This window comes from Tachypleus tridentatus, chromosome 13, assembly GCF_004210375.1.
Source record: "Tachypleus tridentatus isolate NWPU-2018 chromosome 13, ASM421037v1, whole genome shotgun sequence".
Lineage (NCBI taxonomy): Eukaryota > Metazoa > Arthropoda > Merostomata > Xiphosura > Limulidae > Tachypleus > Tachypleus tridentatus.
This window is the reverse complement of record NC_134837.1, coordinates 231,533,433-231,552,857: the sequence shown is the minus strand read 5'-3', so window position 1 is coordinate 231,552,857 and position 19,425 is coordinate 231,533,433. Positions and strand designations below refer to the sequence as shown.

Below are 19,425 nucleotides of genomic sequence, written 5' to 3'. Positions count from 1 at the left end.
TAAAACACACAACCCAATAATATATTTTGGTAGAAGATGACTTTTATGTTTATAAATAGCAGAATATGGAAACAACAGAGTAAGTCTTTTCAATATATTATTATACTTTAATCACAGATATTATACAATAAATACACAATATGCAAAAATGGTAGTTAGTAGAAAAACCTTCTATGTTAGGCCTATGAAAAGATGCACAATCCATATTAAAAGGGCTGAAAAAACAAACTTAACATAATTTGAAATTCATATCACCTAGAGCTATTGTTTTACATATCACATCCACACACTCACTAAAGTACATATGTGTACAATGTTATCCACAAAATAAACAAAGTTTGGATTTATATTGTAATAATTTGGGACAATTTATATACCAATACTATTTGTTTGCAGGTTAACATTTTACATGCATTCCTGGTACTTATAAAGAAACTGCATAATCAGTTTTCCTATTGAAGCAAACTTCCACTAATAAAACACTATATTAACTTGTTAAATCACAAAAGACTGATACTGTTAAGTAGCATAGTACTATTTTGTTATGACAACATTCCTTTTTCTAAACAGAACTACAGTAACTGAAATTGTGGGTAATAATTCTTTTTGTGAAAATATATAAAATAATTTTAAAGTTTCTCTGATAAAATCCTAACATACTGAACAACTTTAAAAATTACATCATGCTCTTAAAATATTGTTTTGGTAACAATCAATAATTAAAAGTGTTCAAAGTTCCAGTACGAAAGGTGTGTGGAAAACTACTGGTGCATTCTGACACAAGAAAGCAAGACTAGGTGTGTGAAGTGCAAAATAACTAGCAGAGGACAGTGCCACTCACTCCTCCTGTCTGTAGAAAGTTGCATTAGAAGCCACTTCTTTGTTCCATCAATACTCCAATTTCCTGCTTGGCATAAACAGTTTATAAAGAAAGAGCTACAGTAAAACTGATCAAACTTCAAATGTTATGAACACAGAAAATATATGAAAAGGTTAGAAGCATAATTAAGCCTGACAAATAATACTTAAAATAAAAAACCAAAAGCAACAACTTATGGTAAAAAAAGCAGTGAAAAACAAAAATAAGCTTTAAATTGTATTGACAATGTTTATGTTAAGGGTAGTTAAGATAACAGTTATTATTAAACACACCAAACACAACACATATACAAAAGTAAAATTCTGAGAGTTTAATTCAACAAAAAACTGAATAAAACAAAGCCATAACCAAATGAAAAGTTGCATGTGTTGTCACATATATTCTACAATTACTTGAATAAGTTATAATTTCCCCACATTGAAAATGTATTTTGAATGGGTAGATACATATTCTTATTTGGTATTGCACTATATACAAAACATTTTTTTTACAAATGTCACAAGCTTTCTATTTTCCCTTGGTTTAAAATGACTAATTCAAAAGTGTCTTTCATGCAAATCATCATGTGTTAACCATCCTCCAATAAGAGTGCAACATACTCTCATGATGCATGCAGCTCCCTCTATTCAATTTTACCACATTATCACTTTAATTTTTGGCATTAGAGGGAAGCATTGATTTTTAACAGGTAGGAAGGATAGTTTGTTTTTTTGTTTGTTTTTGAATTTCATGCAAAGCTACACGAGGGCTATCTGCACTAACCATCCATAATTTAGCAGTGTAAGACTAGAGGGAAGGCAGCTAGTCGTCACCACCCACTGCAAACTCTTGGGCTACTCTTTTACCAGTGAATAGTGGAATTGACTGTAACATTATAATGCCCCCACAGCTGACAGGGCGAGCATGTTTGGTGCCACTGGGATTCGAACCTGCGACCCTCAGATTACAAGTTGAAAGCCTTAACTTACCTGGCTGTGCCAGGCCAATAGGAAGGGTGAGAAGAGGTTAGTACCTATTAGAAATACATTTTCAGTGTAGGAAAATTATAACTTCTGATGAAGTACAGTATCTTCTGTCACATAAATAGCTAAAATCCCACAAAAAATAGGCAGAGAGTCTGGTGTGAAGGAAAAAAAGAAGCATCCAAATGATACTCTCTGAGATGAGACAGTCAAATCTAAGATCTGATGTGGGAAATTGCACCAATTCTGAGCCATGTATACTCTTTGGTGAAAAACAGAGAAGCACATCCAACTGGGAAAGAACTGTAAACAGAAAGTGATCTAAACAATATAATATTTATGAAACTCAATCTCAGAAACTATGAAATTAAGTAACATGAAAAGAATGTGCCCCTAGGTGTAGAGTAGCTAGGGCATTATGAATCACGCATAACATGTCAACTACATTTGAAACTGATGCTGTTTGGAATTGAAATCAACAAGGAGAGAGGATGAGGATCATACTGTCAATAAGTCAATTACAATCCAAAGACAGGCCGCTGAGTGCCGACATTTATGTGGGGTAGGAAATATGATCATATCAGTGGCAAGCCAAATACAGTCCAAAACCCAGCAATCCAATGGGGTTAGGAAGGAGAATCATGTTATCTTTACCTCAAGTTCATGAGACTGGAGGGAATCTAGTATCTTCCAACTCATGAATGGGGAATGTGTGGATATGATAAACTGATAGATCAATCCAGGAACCTACAACCTGTATTGAAAAGATGTTTGTTCATATAATGTAAACCATCTCTCTAAAAATTGAAACTGACCTGAACCTCTTCAAGCACATTAACATTCTCAGAATAAAAATTATCAAAAGATAGTGTAAAGGAAAAAAAATTGTAACAATCAACAATTACCTTCAATTACTGATGAAGTATAAATGAAGGAGAAATACAGATATCTGTAATACATGTATGAGGACTTATGTCAATTAGTTTTACTCTAAATCCAAAACATGACCACTGGGGAACCAACAACCACATGGGGGTAGGATGAGGAATCTCAACTGAAGGGGTTGAAATGCAATTTTGATTTCTCACTCCTACTTACTTATGTTTTATAATGGAGGATATTAAATGATCTACATCAGCAGCACACTACTGCCCTACTATCAAATGAATGGTTTTATAACAATTTCTTGAAACTAGAAAGTGGTAAGTACTCCCAAACTTGATTAGAAGAAAGGGGAGGGTAGAGAGTTTTGAGGAATGACAACACCTGAGAAAGAGTAATGGGTGACCAGGAAATACTGTTTTTAAAAACAGACCATACCAATTAACTCAATACAAGACACAGCAGGGAGGAGCAGTCATCCATTTGAAGAAGTATCTCCAAAAGACGATGAAGATAAAATGTGATTGAAAAGGTAAGGTATAAAATTGGGTGAGAAAATACTTGGAACAAATTATGAGAGGAAGAAAAGAATGAAAAAGAAGCCAATCAATGGAGTCCTGAACCCAACAGGCAAAGGAGGAAGGAGAAAGAACATAAACAGAAGAAGGTTGCCGAAAAAGAAAGAGGCTGAAATATAAACCACAGAAGAAGGTCATGCAGACAGTATAAGAGAGAAGAGCGCATACAGGACATAGAAGTCTATCCAGATTAGGACAAAGATAAAGGTGTGAAATGCAAGGAAGGGAAAGTAGCTAAACAGAGGAGTAATACTTACAAGCTGCCAAATGTTAGGGATAAAAAATAATCTAGAGAATTGAGAAGATATGTAGAAGGATCAAGAACATGTGAAACATCAATGACAAATAAACAGAACATCACCATCTACAGGCAAATAATAGAAGGAATAGAAGATATAAAGGAAGATTAAACAAGGAGCACTGAGAGAATGGTTTGAATGTAGGCAAAATGAGGTTGTGCAGAGTCATATTAATATCCCTACCCAAAAGGACAGCCTACCATTATAGACAATAAATCCAGAAGTAACACATCTACAGGTAAAGTGCAGAAAAGATAAACACTTGCAAGATCAGGAAAAAAGAAAAGTGTAACAGAGGACTACCTGAAAATCTGATACTGAGGAGACAGAAGATCTGTAATGCAAAAGTCAAGAAGTGGGTGAATCAGGATAAGACCCTGGATTCAGAAACCAATGACAATAAAAAAACAAACAAAACGTGTGCACTGAGAAACTTCCATGTAAGAATGGTGAATGCAACAAGCCAGAAAAAAGGCTAAGTATTAGGAAAAGCTAGATCACCTCGTCAATGAACATATGAAAACCAGAGGACAGAAAGGTCTGGGTAAAACACTGGTGACTAAGAGTGGCAAAGAAAGAACTGAGTTAGAGAAAAGGTAATGGAGGAGAAAGTTGGCACTGGAAAGGTCACAGAAACAACAGCTGAGACAGCCAGGATAGAGCTATCAGTAGGAATGAATAGTGTGCTAATGATAAATGAAATCACCCAGAGAAGAAGGAGAACACAAAGATAGACAACTTTTTAGGTTTAATTTTGGATGAAAGCATCAACAGTTAAAGCAAGAAAGTAACTGGAGACCAAAACTAGGGCAATTTCACTTGAGGGATGTAAACAAAAGCTTCAATGTGAGGAGTACATGGGGTAACTGAATGAAGTCAAAGTCACTGGTAAAAAGTGTCAAGAGACCACTTCATCTGATAAATGTTTGTACATCATTCCAATCCACGACAAGAGCAAAAGTACCTGGAACATGACATGCAATGTTAAGAATATTGAATGTGTGAGCCCAAAAAGAAAATCCAACAGATGAATAGAGGGATTGAGAGTTAGTGGTGCCCTGGTAAATGATATAAGCAACCACTGAAAAAAAAAACAAAATGGACAATTACCAGATGATTTTTGGCTAGATGGAGAAAATAAACTAATATATGACCTATAATGAGAAGATTTGAGGACACTAATAAGATGAGACCTCTTGATGCAAACCAATAACCCCCAATCTTCTAGTGGAACAACCCATGCCTCCCATCCTATAAAATGTGTGAAAAACTTGAGGAGGAGAAAGTGGGATATTCGCCAACATGCGAGTCATTTTTAACCACCAATGTTGATTGATGATTATTGTAGGAAGAAGGGTAATAACAGCTGACAAAGAATCCTTGCAAAATTCCAATGGCCATGAAAAGCCCACATACGAGCCTGATATATGGGGATAATGCTTACCATAGAAGATCATGTCCCCAAAATTGTCAGAACTTTGGAAGCTGTAATTGAACTAAAATCCTATCAAAAAAAGTTGAGGAGAAGGGTGGACTTAAAAAGAAAAACAACTAAATGGATAAGATAATATATAGATCACAGTAAGGACTTCTACAATTTGATTAACAACCCATTATAGTTGCAAACATGAGCAGTTGGTGAGGGTAACAGATGGACTCCTGTTTAGAATGAGCAAGAAGTAGCCAGTCAACCAAACAAAGAGAAAAATGCAACCCGAGAGCATATAAGTGATGAATGAATGCTCTGAATGACTGACAAAACATACAAGGCCCAAGCACAGTGTGAAAGAAAGAAAAACCATCCATGGAGAATAAACCAAAGAGAGGGTCATGAGTGATGAAGTATCGGGATATGCAAATAAGCATTCAAGATGTTCCCTAGTGTCATCAATAAACCTGGAGAAGTCCACCTATAGGTGAGAAATGACCCCAAAATAAAAATGGGGCAGAGTGATAATAAGAACAAGATGGGATAAACCTAGTGCAGGTCATCAGTCTCCAATTCGGTATGAGGACAACAAACAGCCTGGAATAAAAACCAGGAGAATGATGATGAACAGATGTAATAGCCTGTATGAACAGATAGATGCAAGCTAGTAGCAGGATCCAACAGCATGGGGAAGAACAAAGGGATAAAGAAGGTGGTGAAAGAATTAGTAAGACAAAATCTGAAGAAATCAGGGAACTGTAGAAAAAGATTGCCAATGGGTAACAAACTAATACAATCAAGATTACACCAGACCAGAACCCTCTGTTTAGTCTCCAGTACTGTTGATTACATGCTCATCAGTGTTGGAAGAAAACAAAATCAAACAACAACAAGATGAGAAACCCTTGGAAAGGGAACATGTAGATAACAACCAGGATGGGAAAGGAATAGGGGTATGTCATGGCTCCAACTGCAACAAACACGCAACCAAAGATGAGAGGGTCATATACTGACACACAGATTACACACAATATTCCAAAGTCTCAAATATATGATCAAAACATATCACTAAATAAAAAATACAGAAATCCTGAAAATAAAGAAGTGGAAAATGCACCTGGGCCAAAGCTCCATTGCAGCCCAGAAAATCCAAACTACAGTGAAACCATGTGTGTAAAGTGAGAGCTGAAGATGACATATGAGTCAATATGGAGATAATAAGAAATCATAAAAAAAATGGGGAATTGGACATAACATAGCTGAAAAATCATGTTGAAATATGCTATATTTCTGGGCAATTCTGCATAAGGGGCAGAAAAAACATGTAGAAATCTGACAGTGTTAAAAGGCTTCCAAACATTCATTTGCCCTAGCAAGTTTGGTTTGTTCAGGAGAAGAAAGCTGACTCAGGTAATGATCAACCTCATGATTATAGCAGAGAAATCCAACAATGATTCTTTCCCACCTGTAGCCTGTGAAAATATTGCTTGATGTATTACACTCAAAGTGGAAACATGAACCTTAAAATTCATTGTAGAAATACATAAATCAAACAAACGTATTTGATGCAAAAATATGCAAGATTTCTTCAATGTAAAGAAAAAAATAATGGTGATGAAATCCCACTTTGAAAATTAAACTATTAAAATCATGATTCACATGAAGAGCACCAAAAGCAAAAACATTTTAATCTGAGCACTTTCAAACAAGAAGTGACAGTCTGATAGAATTGGATAGATGGAAATCATGTCATGAGAGATACATTGGAATCAGTTAATTCCAATGGAAAGGAGATAGAAGGATTGTAGCATCTGTAAATTGTATTTGTATATAGAGGGCAGCACTGAACAAAAATAGCTATTTCTGTGAGAAGAGGTAATGTACCATATTCAAAACTAATTTGTAGGCAGTTAAATGGCTGAATAAATATTTATGCCAAGTAAAGTACATTATTTATGTGTTTATGTTTGTTTTAACATGCATATACACACACAGACACACAAATTATATTAAAACTGTCAGCAGTGTATTTATCTGTCAACTTAAATTTCATTTAATAACTGATCTCTCATATATATATGCACATATATATATATATATAATTACTGCTAAGTATTAACCATATGAGACCCACATGCATTGATCTGATCCATCTGTTTTATGCCTTTTTTACTTCATTAAAAAATCAATACAAGGTGGAATAGTTTCAGAATTACTTTACACAAATATGTTATTTTTGTGATACTTTTATGAATTTGCAATTTTGAAATTTCAAACAACTTTCCTCATCATGTTTTCAAGGAACAGTTAAAATACTTACCTTTGTTATGAATTTTAAATACTAATTTTTATGTCTTCCAACATTAAAAAAACAGTTCAATAAAGTTTTCATTTTATAGAACTGTGAATGTTATCTTTGTTTGATTCATAAAACAAATTATCCATGCAGCTTTATTGGTGTACAACAAAAATAACTTTTTTTTTATCATAACAGAATTATATCAAAGCCACATTTTTTAAAATTGTTGATATATTTGTAATCAATTTTATTCTTGCTTTATATTCAATTATATATATACATTATGCCTATTTGTTTGCTCATTTAAATAGCCACTAAGGTAAATATGGTCTTCTGCAAACAAGAGCCTTGTCAGCAAAACAAAACCTGATATGGTCAAGTGCAAAATGCGTTAACAAAGAAAACCTCATTTTTGTATTTATATTATCAAACATTATGGCACTTCAGGTTATCAGTTGAAAGTAAAGGACTATAATCAAAACAAAACAAAATGCCAACCTCATCTTGTTCTACAAAACATTTATTTTCCTATTACACTCAGACATGATAATTCAATTCAAGTTTAAGATGATAAAACATATTTATTGCAAGCTTAAGAAAAACAAAACAAACAGGACTATCATCGTAAGAGAAGCTGGTTACAAGCATATTTTCTTCTATAATATATATGGCAATATATTACCATGCTAAGATTCTATCATTTACTAGCTTTTACATTTGAAATAATATATAAAGAGCTTTTATGATGTGTTTAGATCAGTTTCCTATAATTTCTCAAGGCTTAGATACAGGCATATACATTATACCATGATGACTGAGGCTAAAAAGCAGTGACTGGGTAAAAATAAATAAAACTACACTTATATTTATGATACAAAGACAACCTGAAGATGACCTAGGAAGGTCAAAACGTTGTTTCCTCCTTATCATTAAAAGTGTTAGTACCCATACCAGCTGTTATGAGATACAAAGACAAATTAGCTATATATTATTCAAAACTACTAAGATTATACTCTGGGAGGGGGCTATGAGTCCCATATTTTGTTCTGAAAAATTAAGGAAATTCACAAATACTAATTATTTCATGGGAACCATGCTGTATTCAATCAAAAATAAAGAAATCAGTTAAAAATATATTAATAAAATTGAATAAAAAATAAATCTAAATTCCATGATTATATTTCAACTCTAAAGGTTTTTTTCTTTCTTTTAACCAAAGGAACAATGAATACAAATTTATTATTTACAAGTTTGTTCAACCTCTCTTAATGGAGAGGTCAAACTGCAAATTTCACAATGTTTTACAGTATTATATTCAATATATATGAATAAACTTGGCATCATAACATAGTTAATAAATCCAATTTCAACATTACATTAAATGTATTTTGCACAGGATCCTAGAAAGTGTTCTGTTTCAAGAGTAAATAAAAGCCAAAATTAAGATACATACTCCAAACAACAAGAGAAGCATTGGTGAAAAGACAGAAGACTCATACAATGGTTACTTTCCAATCATGAAATCACATCAGACCATTAGAAAGAATGAAAATACAACCAAATGGACCAAAAGATCTGAGTAGAGGAGCCATTCATTGAAAATAAAAACCCATGAAAGGTAATGTGCAAGTGCCAAGGAAAGATGTGAGAGTAAATAATAAAGCACAATCCTCAAAAGAAATAGTATTTCTTGAGGTAGCCAGGCCAGGAAAGGAATGTAATGACCTTGAAGATTAAATGCTCTATATCCCAAATAATGGTTAGTTGTTTAGTGTTTTCCAGCACAAAGCAACTAGAGATACTTGTGCCCCCAAATAATGAGTGGAAAATGAAGGGTTTAAATAAAAATAAAAACATGGAAAAGAGAAAATCACTCATATCAATTAAACAAACAGCATGTTTTGGCTTCTCCAAAAGTAAACTGAGAAGGACTAAATACAGGAAGAAGCCAGAAACCAGTCATCCAAAGTAGCCTGGTATTCAGAAAAACTGGATAGAAGTAGATGTTAAAGAGAAATGGGGCAATTGGTTTTGAATACCAGCGAGAACAGAGTGAGAACTAATGTGAAGCAATTCCAGAGCCAATAGAGAACTAAGTGAGTCAGTACAAATAGTGAAAATTGAGTACTGCTTAGCTTCTGTGTGATCCAGGGCATGAGAAATGGTGTACAGTTCAGCAATAAACACAGAAGCGGTAGAGGTGATTCTGCATGCAACCACTGAACTACAACAAACCATGGCAGAGCCCACAGAGTCACCTGATTTCAAACCATCTGTATAAGTAGGAATGGTTTGAAAGATGTTCAGCAAATAACAAATAGTATTTCCGATCGAAAGTATCTGCTTTTCTCTGATGACTTAAAGATAGGCCACATTTGGGAACTGTAATAAGCCATGGTGGGATGGGCTGACCAGTGGATCTAGCAATGTTATCCAAGGACAGGCCCAATTCATCCAACTACACCTGGATAGAAAGACCAAAAGGAGCAATGGCAAATCGTTTGTTCTGAAAAAACATGGCCCACCAGGGAAGGAAAACACAACCCAGGTGGGATGCTTTGATATGGAATGAAGTTTTGAAGAATATAGTAGAGACAGTTACAAAGGGCGGAGGAACGAAGGAGGTGCATGAGACTCAGGGTATATGCTCTGAACTGGTGAAGTGCAGTAAGCCCTGGTACAGAGCCAAAATCCCTGATGATAAAAGGAGTCCAGCATCTTCAAGGACGAGGACCTGGCAGAGCCACAGACCACTGATCCATAGTCTAATTTCAATCAAATAAGAGCACAATACATCTTTAGCATGGAACATCAATCAGTTCCCCAAGTGGTGGAAGAGAGGACAAGGACAATGTTGATACAAGATGTTGTTGTTTGAGAAAAGCTTCTCTGATTGATATTTCAAGTCGAATCAGGTGGTTAATGGTGGAGGGCTGTTGTCGGAACCCACACTGGGTGGGCAAGAGGAGGTTGTTTGATTCAAGGAACCAAAGAAGATGAGCATTAACCATCCTCATTAAGGTCTCACATAGACAGCTCATCAAAGGAATTGGACAGTAGTTTGAAGGAATCTTGGGTTCCTTCCTAGGCTTAGAGAAAAATAGCAAAATTGCCTGGCACCAGGCATCAGGAGAAACAATCTCCTGCCAGATTTGGTTAAAAACAATCAGAAGAGCAAGAGAACCAGGAGATAGATGGCACAGCATTTCATAGTGTACACCATCAGGTCCAACCAATGTACTGGCAGACTGATGAAGGACCAGTTTGAGTTCCACCAGTGTAAAGGGATGATTATAGTCATAGAGACAATCAGTTCGAAAAGGAGAGAGGTGATTGCTCTGCCCAAGTCTTAAGGGCTAAGAAGGTGGAAGAAGAAGCAAAAGTGCTAGATACCCGGCAAAAGCTTTCACCTAGAGTATTGATCATGCTCCAGTTATCAGCTACTTCCTGGTCATCAGAGAGCAAGATCAAAAGGGGGGACAGAATTATTTTTCCCACTGACCTTTCGAATCTTGTCCCATATGACTTTGGAACTGGTGGTAGAAGATATGCCGGTTGTGAACTTAATCCAAGTTTCCTTCTGGCTTTGACTTCTTTCGCACCAAGCACGTGTATGGGCCTGCTGGAAAGCAATGCGGTTCAAGAGTGTGGGATACTAACATAAAGCATCCCAGGCCTGTTTTTGAGCCTTCCAAGTAATGTGGCAGTTAGGATTCCACAACGTTATTGTGGGAAATGTGTCAACATTTTCGGAATACACTGAGCAGCTGCTTGTATAATACAGTAAGTTACTGTTACCACACAGTCGTCTAATGATGGTTTACAGATGATGGCAGGATCAAGTTATGTCAGAGCAGTGAAAGAGGGCCAGTTTGCTTGATCAGCTTCCATCAGGGCATGTGGGTCAGATGGCATCGACTGTGGTCAGTCTCTCTCAAAATTATAGGAAAATGATCACTGTCTCATGGGTTATTGTCAACCCTCCATTAAAAGTGGGAGAATAGTGAAAGGATGCAAACTGAGAGATCAATAGCAAGGAAAGACGGGCTAGGTGTATGAAAATAAGTATAAGAACCAGTTGTGAAAAGAGAAAGGTTGTAATCAAAAAGCATATGCTCTATGGAGCAGCCCCTTCCATCAATATCAGCACTTCCCCAGAGGGAATGATGTCCATTAAAGTACCTCAGGATTAATAAAGGAGATGGCAACTGTTCAATGAGAGCACAAAGAGCTGATTGATCACAGGTCTCTCCAGGCAACAGGTGGAGAGAACAAACAGTGTGGTGTGACCCAAGGAAACACGGATGGCTATGGCCTCCAAGGGTGTGTTGAGTGGCAAAGACAGGGTGGACACATGCTGCTCTACCAAGAGTGCCATCCCTCCATCACACAGCACTCGTCCATCACACAGCCTATCATTTCTGTACAAAGAAAACTGCTGAAAAGTGACTGCATTGGTAGGTTTCAGAAATGTTACCCATAAGGAAAGACATACAGGATGGTAGGAAGCAATCACTGCTTTGATGTCATCCAGATTAGAATGTAAACCTTGACAGTTCCATTATACCAAGGTGGCCATTTTTATTTATGTGTAGGCAAATTGGATGGAGAGCCCTTTTTTTCTTTATTGTCTTTATTTGAGCGATGCCTGTCAACCACCATGGTTCCTACCATGGGTCGATTGGGCAGGTCTTTGTTGTTGGAAGAGGATTCCAGTGAGTGAGGATGTGAACGAATGATCGTTTTGCACCTTGGGGTGGGAGAAGAAGATGTACCCAAGGAAATGCCCATACCTGGAACCAAAGGAAGTGGATGTTGGGGTTTGCTGGAATGTATGTGAGGGACAGAAATGGGTTTTAACGTTGATTTATCAATTTTTTTAACCATGAGGGTCAAAAGACTTTTCATTTGGTTTGAGAATGATTTTTTTTGGAGGCACAGAAAGACCCATTTGCACTCCCACTGTAGTAGTGGAATGAGGTGCAGCAGCATATGTCCGAGATAAAGTGGTGGACAACAACTTTCGAGCTTCAGGGCTAATAACGTTTGAATCACTTCACCCCTTTAGGGCAAGAATGAAAGTAGGACAGGTGAGAGCAATTGCAATAGATGCAAAGAGGGTTCATTTCACACACATAGGCATCGTGGTCCTGGCCATGGCAACGAGCACACGCCAAGGAACCACAACATGATGTCTTTAAGTGACCAAACTGCTGACACTGGAAACATCTGAGAAGATTTGGAATGTATAGGTGTTCCCTACAATTAAGATAACCTGTCTTGATAGTGGCAGGTGAATGTAACTGTCAGAATGAGGACATTGGTCGGCATCATAATTCCATCTTTGTGAGTGAAGATACGCTTTACTGCAGAAACGTTTTGGATGGAGAAACCAGTGAGAATCTGACTCGGGGATGTTCTTCAAATCCCTCTCAACTATAACTTCTCATGACGAATTCAAGTAGCATGAGGCGTAACCTCAATAGGTATATCCCCAATCACTTAGAATGCAAGAGGAGTTCATTGTGTTGAGATATGGATGTTTCCACCAATATGTCACCAGGGTCAAGCTTATTGACCAACTCTGAAGAGCCAGCAAGTCCCTCTAGTCCCTTCTGAATGAAAAAGGGAAACATTTGCCCTGAAGGTTTGTCTGAAAGAAAATGTAATATAACAAAATGAGGTACATGTGTTACAGATGTTGAAGATTGCTGCTCAGAATCTTCAAGATGTGGTTGTTTACCTATGGACTGTTTTTTCACTATTTTATTTAAATTTTTTAAAGGAGGATCCATAGGAAAAAAGAATGTTTTGTTGCCCACTGACCCTACCCACCATGGAGCCCTATGAGGGAACACACTACAATCCCACTGCAGCAACACCAGAGTTTTGCAAGCACTATACCCAAACACCAGCATCAGATGCAATGCCTACAACACCTGTTGAGAACATCCAACACTGGTACTTGGTTGACCATAACCCAAGTGGATCAGCCAACTGACTCTTGGGGAACCACCCCAAGGCTGCCCGTCTACAGGAATTCAAGGCCAAAGTGGTGTATTACGGTTGGACCCCTCAACCATCAGGATCTGTACAGGTTACCATGTACGGCAAACACATGGGTGGATGTTTAGATCCCAGATGAGATAAATTCAAAGAACAGACTTTTCCCTGGGAGATCCCCTTACCACATACAAGAATTTTGAAGAGAATGGTATAAAGAGATAAATCCTTACAAGTAGCATGTCTCATCCTTACAAAACCTGAAACCAAATAATCCTGGAAAGTATGGAATGGCCGACAAGGATGACCACATCATGAAAAGCATAAGTAAGTAGATAGAAATTCCAAGGAAGTGAGGCACATAACTTCCCCAAACCCAAGTGAGATAAAAACTAAAGTGGAAAAACCTAGAAAGACAACACTGACATTAGAATACAAAACACTTGTATTCTTGAAACTGACACAAAGCATCTGAAGAAAATAGGAAAACAATAAAATAAAACAAGTATCAACTAACTTCTAGCAAGAAAGAACTAACAACAACATGGGTACTGGGTGGTAAGCCTCAAAATGTAGAGTGTGTGGAGAAAAAGTGTTGTCAAGTATCAAACAAATTAGGACGAAACATAAATAAACATGTCAATGATGTAGTATTGAAAATATGTCCAACGCTTATTACTATAAGGATTACAAGTTAGATATTTAACAATGGTTAAAAAAAATTACTACTACAATTATTACATACTTATTTATTGAATATTATTTATAATTATTATAATTAACTTACAATTACAGAGATGATTATAAAGTATGAGTCATTCCATAAATATATAACTTCTAAACCAGTTAAACATACCTAGGGAACAGAGTACTCATTAATATTAACTTGAAAAACAAATGAAATATATCTGGTCAACAAAGGTGTACAAACTGTCTAAATATACAAAGAAAACAAAGTATCAACTACTCACTTACAATCCCTCAAATATGATGCAAACAACAAAGTACAGAGAAATATCCAACCTACCAAGGTCAGAACAATGACAATGTGAAATACTGAATGCTCAAAAGTGGAAATAAGGAAAAAGCCACATAACAGGTGCCTGTTCCATGCCTATCACAAGTATAGCAACATAGGTTGTAGTATACATGCCAAAATACTTCCATCAAGACTTTGGGGAAGCCAAAAGTAATATGAGGAAAGAAGAAGAAGAAACTTCCAGGGCAATTGGATCAAGAAAAATAAAATCAGCAAAATCACCCATATTTCAAACTTACAGAAAAGCTAGAATATGCTAGCTTATAAAGAAGAAATTCTAGACCATATGGAGGAGGTAAACACTCGAGAAACTAAGGTGCATACCCCCTCAACAGACAAATTTGATCCTGTGGCCTGAGTAAGAAAAATAAGTGTGCTCCCAAAAATAGTAGCAAGCATGCTGTGAATAATAAAAAGTAGGAAATGTAGAAAGCATGAAAATGTTCATGAAACAAATAATCAAAATTTGTATCATGATAGAATGTAAGATAAAATGAAAATACACAAGATAGAAAAAAGTCACATGTAGTCAGTAATGAAAACTAAAATTAAGTAAGAAACATTTTTGATTGTGTGTGCTGATCAAGAAAGTGAGGTAACATGAAATATAATACAAAGGGATCCAGTGATGTCGAGAAAACCCACTTGTAGAGAAATATATCTGCAAAAATGGCTCGTTTGGGTTGAAAAATATTTTACGTAGAAGAGCGAACAACGTTTCGATCTTCTTTGGTCATCGTCAAATATTTTCTCAACCCAAACAAAGGGATCCAGCTGTTCCAGGAATGTGTTTTGTGCTCCTGTTGGTGAAGGGATGTTGCTCACTAAGTAGAGCAGCTTGAACTGAGGAGAGTTTAAAGACTAGTGAGTCAAGTGAGAATAAAATTCTTTTAATGCATTAGAGGACAGATGAAGATTGGGAAAAACGTTTGTGTGAGTGGAGATATGTATCACACTGGAACTTACTTTCTGGGATTGAATCATAATTGTAGATTTGGTGAAAATACTTATATTAGATCAATATATCAACAGCTCACTCAATAATCCTTACAATCCTGAAGAAAAAATCCTCTAGATTACTAGAAGATCCATGATGAAAACTTCCTTAATCTATCACTACTAGCCAAATGCTACCTGTGTAATCCAGCATCCTTTGCTCCTGTTGAACATCTGTTTTGCATCAGAGGCAAAACCTTCAGATCTGATCACTGTAACCATCACTAAGAAGACATTTAAGAGTGTAATGTTCATAAAAAACAATGGACAGTTATAACATCTTTAAGTAACACTTCAAATTAATTTTTGTTTTAAAACATCGTTATTGCATTTTGTTTGTTTTGTTTTTTGAATTTCACGCAAAGCTACATGAGGGCTATCTGCACCAGCTGTCCCTAATTTAGTAGTGTGAGACTAGAGTGAAGGCAGCTAGTCATCACCATCCACCAGCAACTCTTGGGCTACTCTTTTACCAATGAATAGTGGGATTGACCATCACATTATAATGTCCCCATGGCTGAAAGAGCAAGCATGTTTGGTGTGACGGGGATTTGAATCTGCAACTTTCAGATTACGAGTCGAATGCCTTAACCCACCTGGCCATGCCGGGCCATTATTGCATTTAGAAAAATAAAAATAAAAGTATTGAAACATTATTTGTTTGAATTTTGTTTAAGTTTCTAAAAGGTATGTTTCAATAAAAATATTCAAATCTTACGAGCTGCTGTTTTATCATCACTGCATATTGCAAACAACGTATTCATGAATATAATTCACTCTATTCATATTAAAATATTTAGCATTGTTCATGTATTCATTTTCATATTAATAAATATATGAAGTATATGTATTTGATTACTGATCTCAAGTATCTGCTCATCCTTAGAGGAAAGGAGATGAAAAAACTATCTGGGAATGAGAAAAATGAAAGGTATTAGATAAAGTTGCCTGATAATAGCAATGGTAGAAACAGAAGAACCACTGACAAACAGTCAGGTCAACAATTCTGGACATATTTGTTAATAACATCCCTTTTTTGAACTTAACATATACAAACATCTTGCAATATGCTGATGATATTGCTGTTTGGAGTATCTTGCAACACACCCTCATAGCAATGATCAAATCATAACAATCTCTCGATGCTAGAGTAAACTGGCATAACAATTGGAGAGCAATACTTGAGAAATAAAATGTCTTACTGCCAAGTTTCTAGGCACAACCTTCAACAGCTGCTTTACATGGATAAAACAATTCAAAAACATCCATAAATTTGCCAGCAAGCACATTGCACATTTATGAATAACTGCAGGCAAAATCAAAGGTTGCATATCACAACCAATAATAAAAATCTGCTCAAGTTACATACATCCCCTAATAGAGTAAGGGTGGCAAGTCATCTTCAACATGTCCAATAGAATTAGAAACAAGCTACAACTTCAACAGAATGGTCTTTAAACTTGCCTTAAGACTCCCAAAATTTACCTCTACATGTTATTTACACAAAACAAACAATAAATGAAAGATTAACATCCTTGGCATTCAAATACTACAGTAAAGCAGAAAACAAAAACCTCTTAATACAACCCTTCACACGATGACAAGTGCCTCACACAATACAACGTCCCTACACAACATATACTTATCCATGAAATAAACTTAAATACACCTCAAAGTTGTTTCTAACCCATTCATATTATTCTATTTCAGCCTTGACCACAGGACACGAAGACTATTTGGTACCTGTCCTATGAAAGTGAATTTTCTTAGGGAGTTGCTGTTTCCCCTACTAAGAAATTCCTTGGCACTCTTGGATTTTCTGATCCAAGCCATGACACTATATTTACAGATACCAGCCAGAAGGTAACCCTGTATATAGTGCATATATTGAGATATGCTTTGTTGAACATTGTTGTGTTGTTTCTTCTCGTCGATGCCATCATCATCAGCTTTGGTCTTCTCTTTGCCTCATGAACTTCTAGACATCTGTCAAATTTAGATAACATCCAACTAGGAAATACAAATTACCTCTGAAATTACTTTAACCTCATGGCTATAGTAAAACTTTCTTTCTTGCAAGTAGGGCAAAGGAGGATATTAATATCCCTGAACACCCCAGTTTAGGAAAGTGTCATTTTTCTTTTAAAAAAAATAAACACCTGCCATGTTTTTGTTTTTCCCTTCAAAACATTGCTGGCAGGAAGGTGGATCATGAGGAAATAAGAAAGGAATGGAAAGTGGGAATAAAGGAGATGTGATTAGAAAATGAAGGTACAATCCTTCAGAAAACACTTGCATCATCCAAAGATCTGTGGTTAACATGTACCATGTGTAAGTAAATTTCAAATGTGTCTCAACTGGGCTAAAACTGACAGTATAATCACCAGTGCCATAGGCAGTGGCAGACCCAGTGATAACCAATCTGAAAGCTTGCCACCTATACCCAGAAGAGAGACACAGCAAAGGGAAGGAAGAATGATGGGGAGATACAAGAATGGAAGAGTAGGTGAAGGCTGCAAATGATCAGAGACCAGGCAAGAGTATTGATGAGCATCCTCCACCTCAGACTACAATAAGTGAGGAATATCTCCAAAAATTGACTGGAATAAAAATAGAGCCATAGAAGGGTACCCAAATAAGAAGTGAGCAGTTACTCATGAGATAAAAGCTTGTATTTACCCAGGATATCCCAACAAAGGAGAAGCCATGTTTGCAGGGAAAGGGCAGACAAAGACAATCAAGCTAAGTATGAAAAACAAAAGTGAGTGAGTATCCATCGGATTTCCCTACCCCAAGGGAATGGTGGCTAGCCTTGGATAGGAAATGGGTAGAAAAAAAGTAATGCAGAAAGGTGTTAAGGATCATACATGAATTAAAGACTCAGGTTCTGTGATTCTAGAAAAGGAAATTCCAAATGATGATACACTAATGCATAGGAATCAGACACATAAGATGGATGAAGCATGTTGATACTAGACTATAACTCTGTGGAAACTGATAAGTATGAACCCTTAGATCTGAAGAAGGCAAGGAAAACAAGGTATTCTGTGGAAGTAGCAGCATGCATGGAGGAATCATAAGACACAGGGGATACAGACAAAAGGTAAATACCTGAAAAAACATATTGAGGGAGGTGGAAAAAGGTCTGTGACTATCCACAGGTGTGACCCTGGATTTCACAAAAAAAGGAAGGAGGTCAGAAATGGCTATCCAAGACCAAGGAATGGTATGTCTAGTCTTGAGTAAGGAGACACAGCTGGCCAAAAAAATGGGCTTGAGCTCCTGGTGAACTAAGACCAAAAACTTCCTCAGCAGAAAGAACAGAGCCCAAGCCATAAGAAACTGCAGTTTGAAAATCAGTGGCAATAATAACAATAGTAGTTGTTGTAACTTGAAATTAGGGATTTACAGCAAGCATCAACATAATGTAAAAAAACACTAACAAGCTGGAATTAAGAAAAATAGTTGTTCTTTGAAAAGAAACAAAGCAAAAACGAATGAAAACTAGATATGCCTACACTCTAGGATGCCAAACTGAGGAGTGAAGATTAGGTTCTACAGGTATATGTGCCAGCAGAGGCAGTCTGTCATTCTGGAGCTCTGGCCAGAATTCAGTAAATGTGGCTCCATAATAATAAGAAAACTCAGACGTAGATTAAAAGGCATAGTATCAGGAGCTCTTCCATGTGTGAGGCCCTTGTCAATTGCCCATTTCATCCAATAAATAAGACCACCTATGTATGACAGGAGGGTGTGGATGGTTACTTGCATTCTACAGTACAGCTATACTACAAACTACTAAATGGTAGTAGGTGGCAGTATCAAGATAACGTATTAGAATCTGAAAATTATCAGATGAAAAACAATACTTTTAATCTCAGTATGAAAATTACTTTGTACTTGGAGCAGTCAATATATTAACACCACATATTCACAAGCAAATATTTTTGTAAAAATACTTAATTAAAAATCTGACCTTTTGTTCAAAAAAGCTTGTAATGTTTACTGAGAGTTTCACGAATTTTCTGAAGATAAACAAAACATATTAAAATTTATTG

The 19,425-nt window shown here is 36.3% G+C and overlaps 1 protein-coding gene across 1 annotated transcript in view; it reads right to left on the bottom strand.

The window, feature by feature from the left end:
* The window catches only part of hlk (hulk), a 151,044-nt gene that overhangs the window by 61,271 nt on the left and 70,348 nt on the right, over positions 1-19,425 (bottom strand). The window lies entirely within an intron of this gene.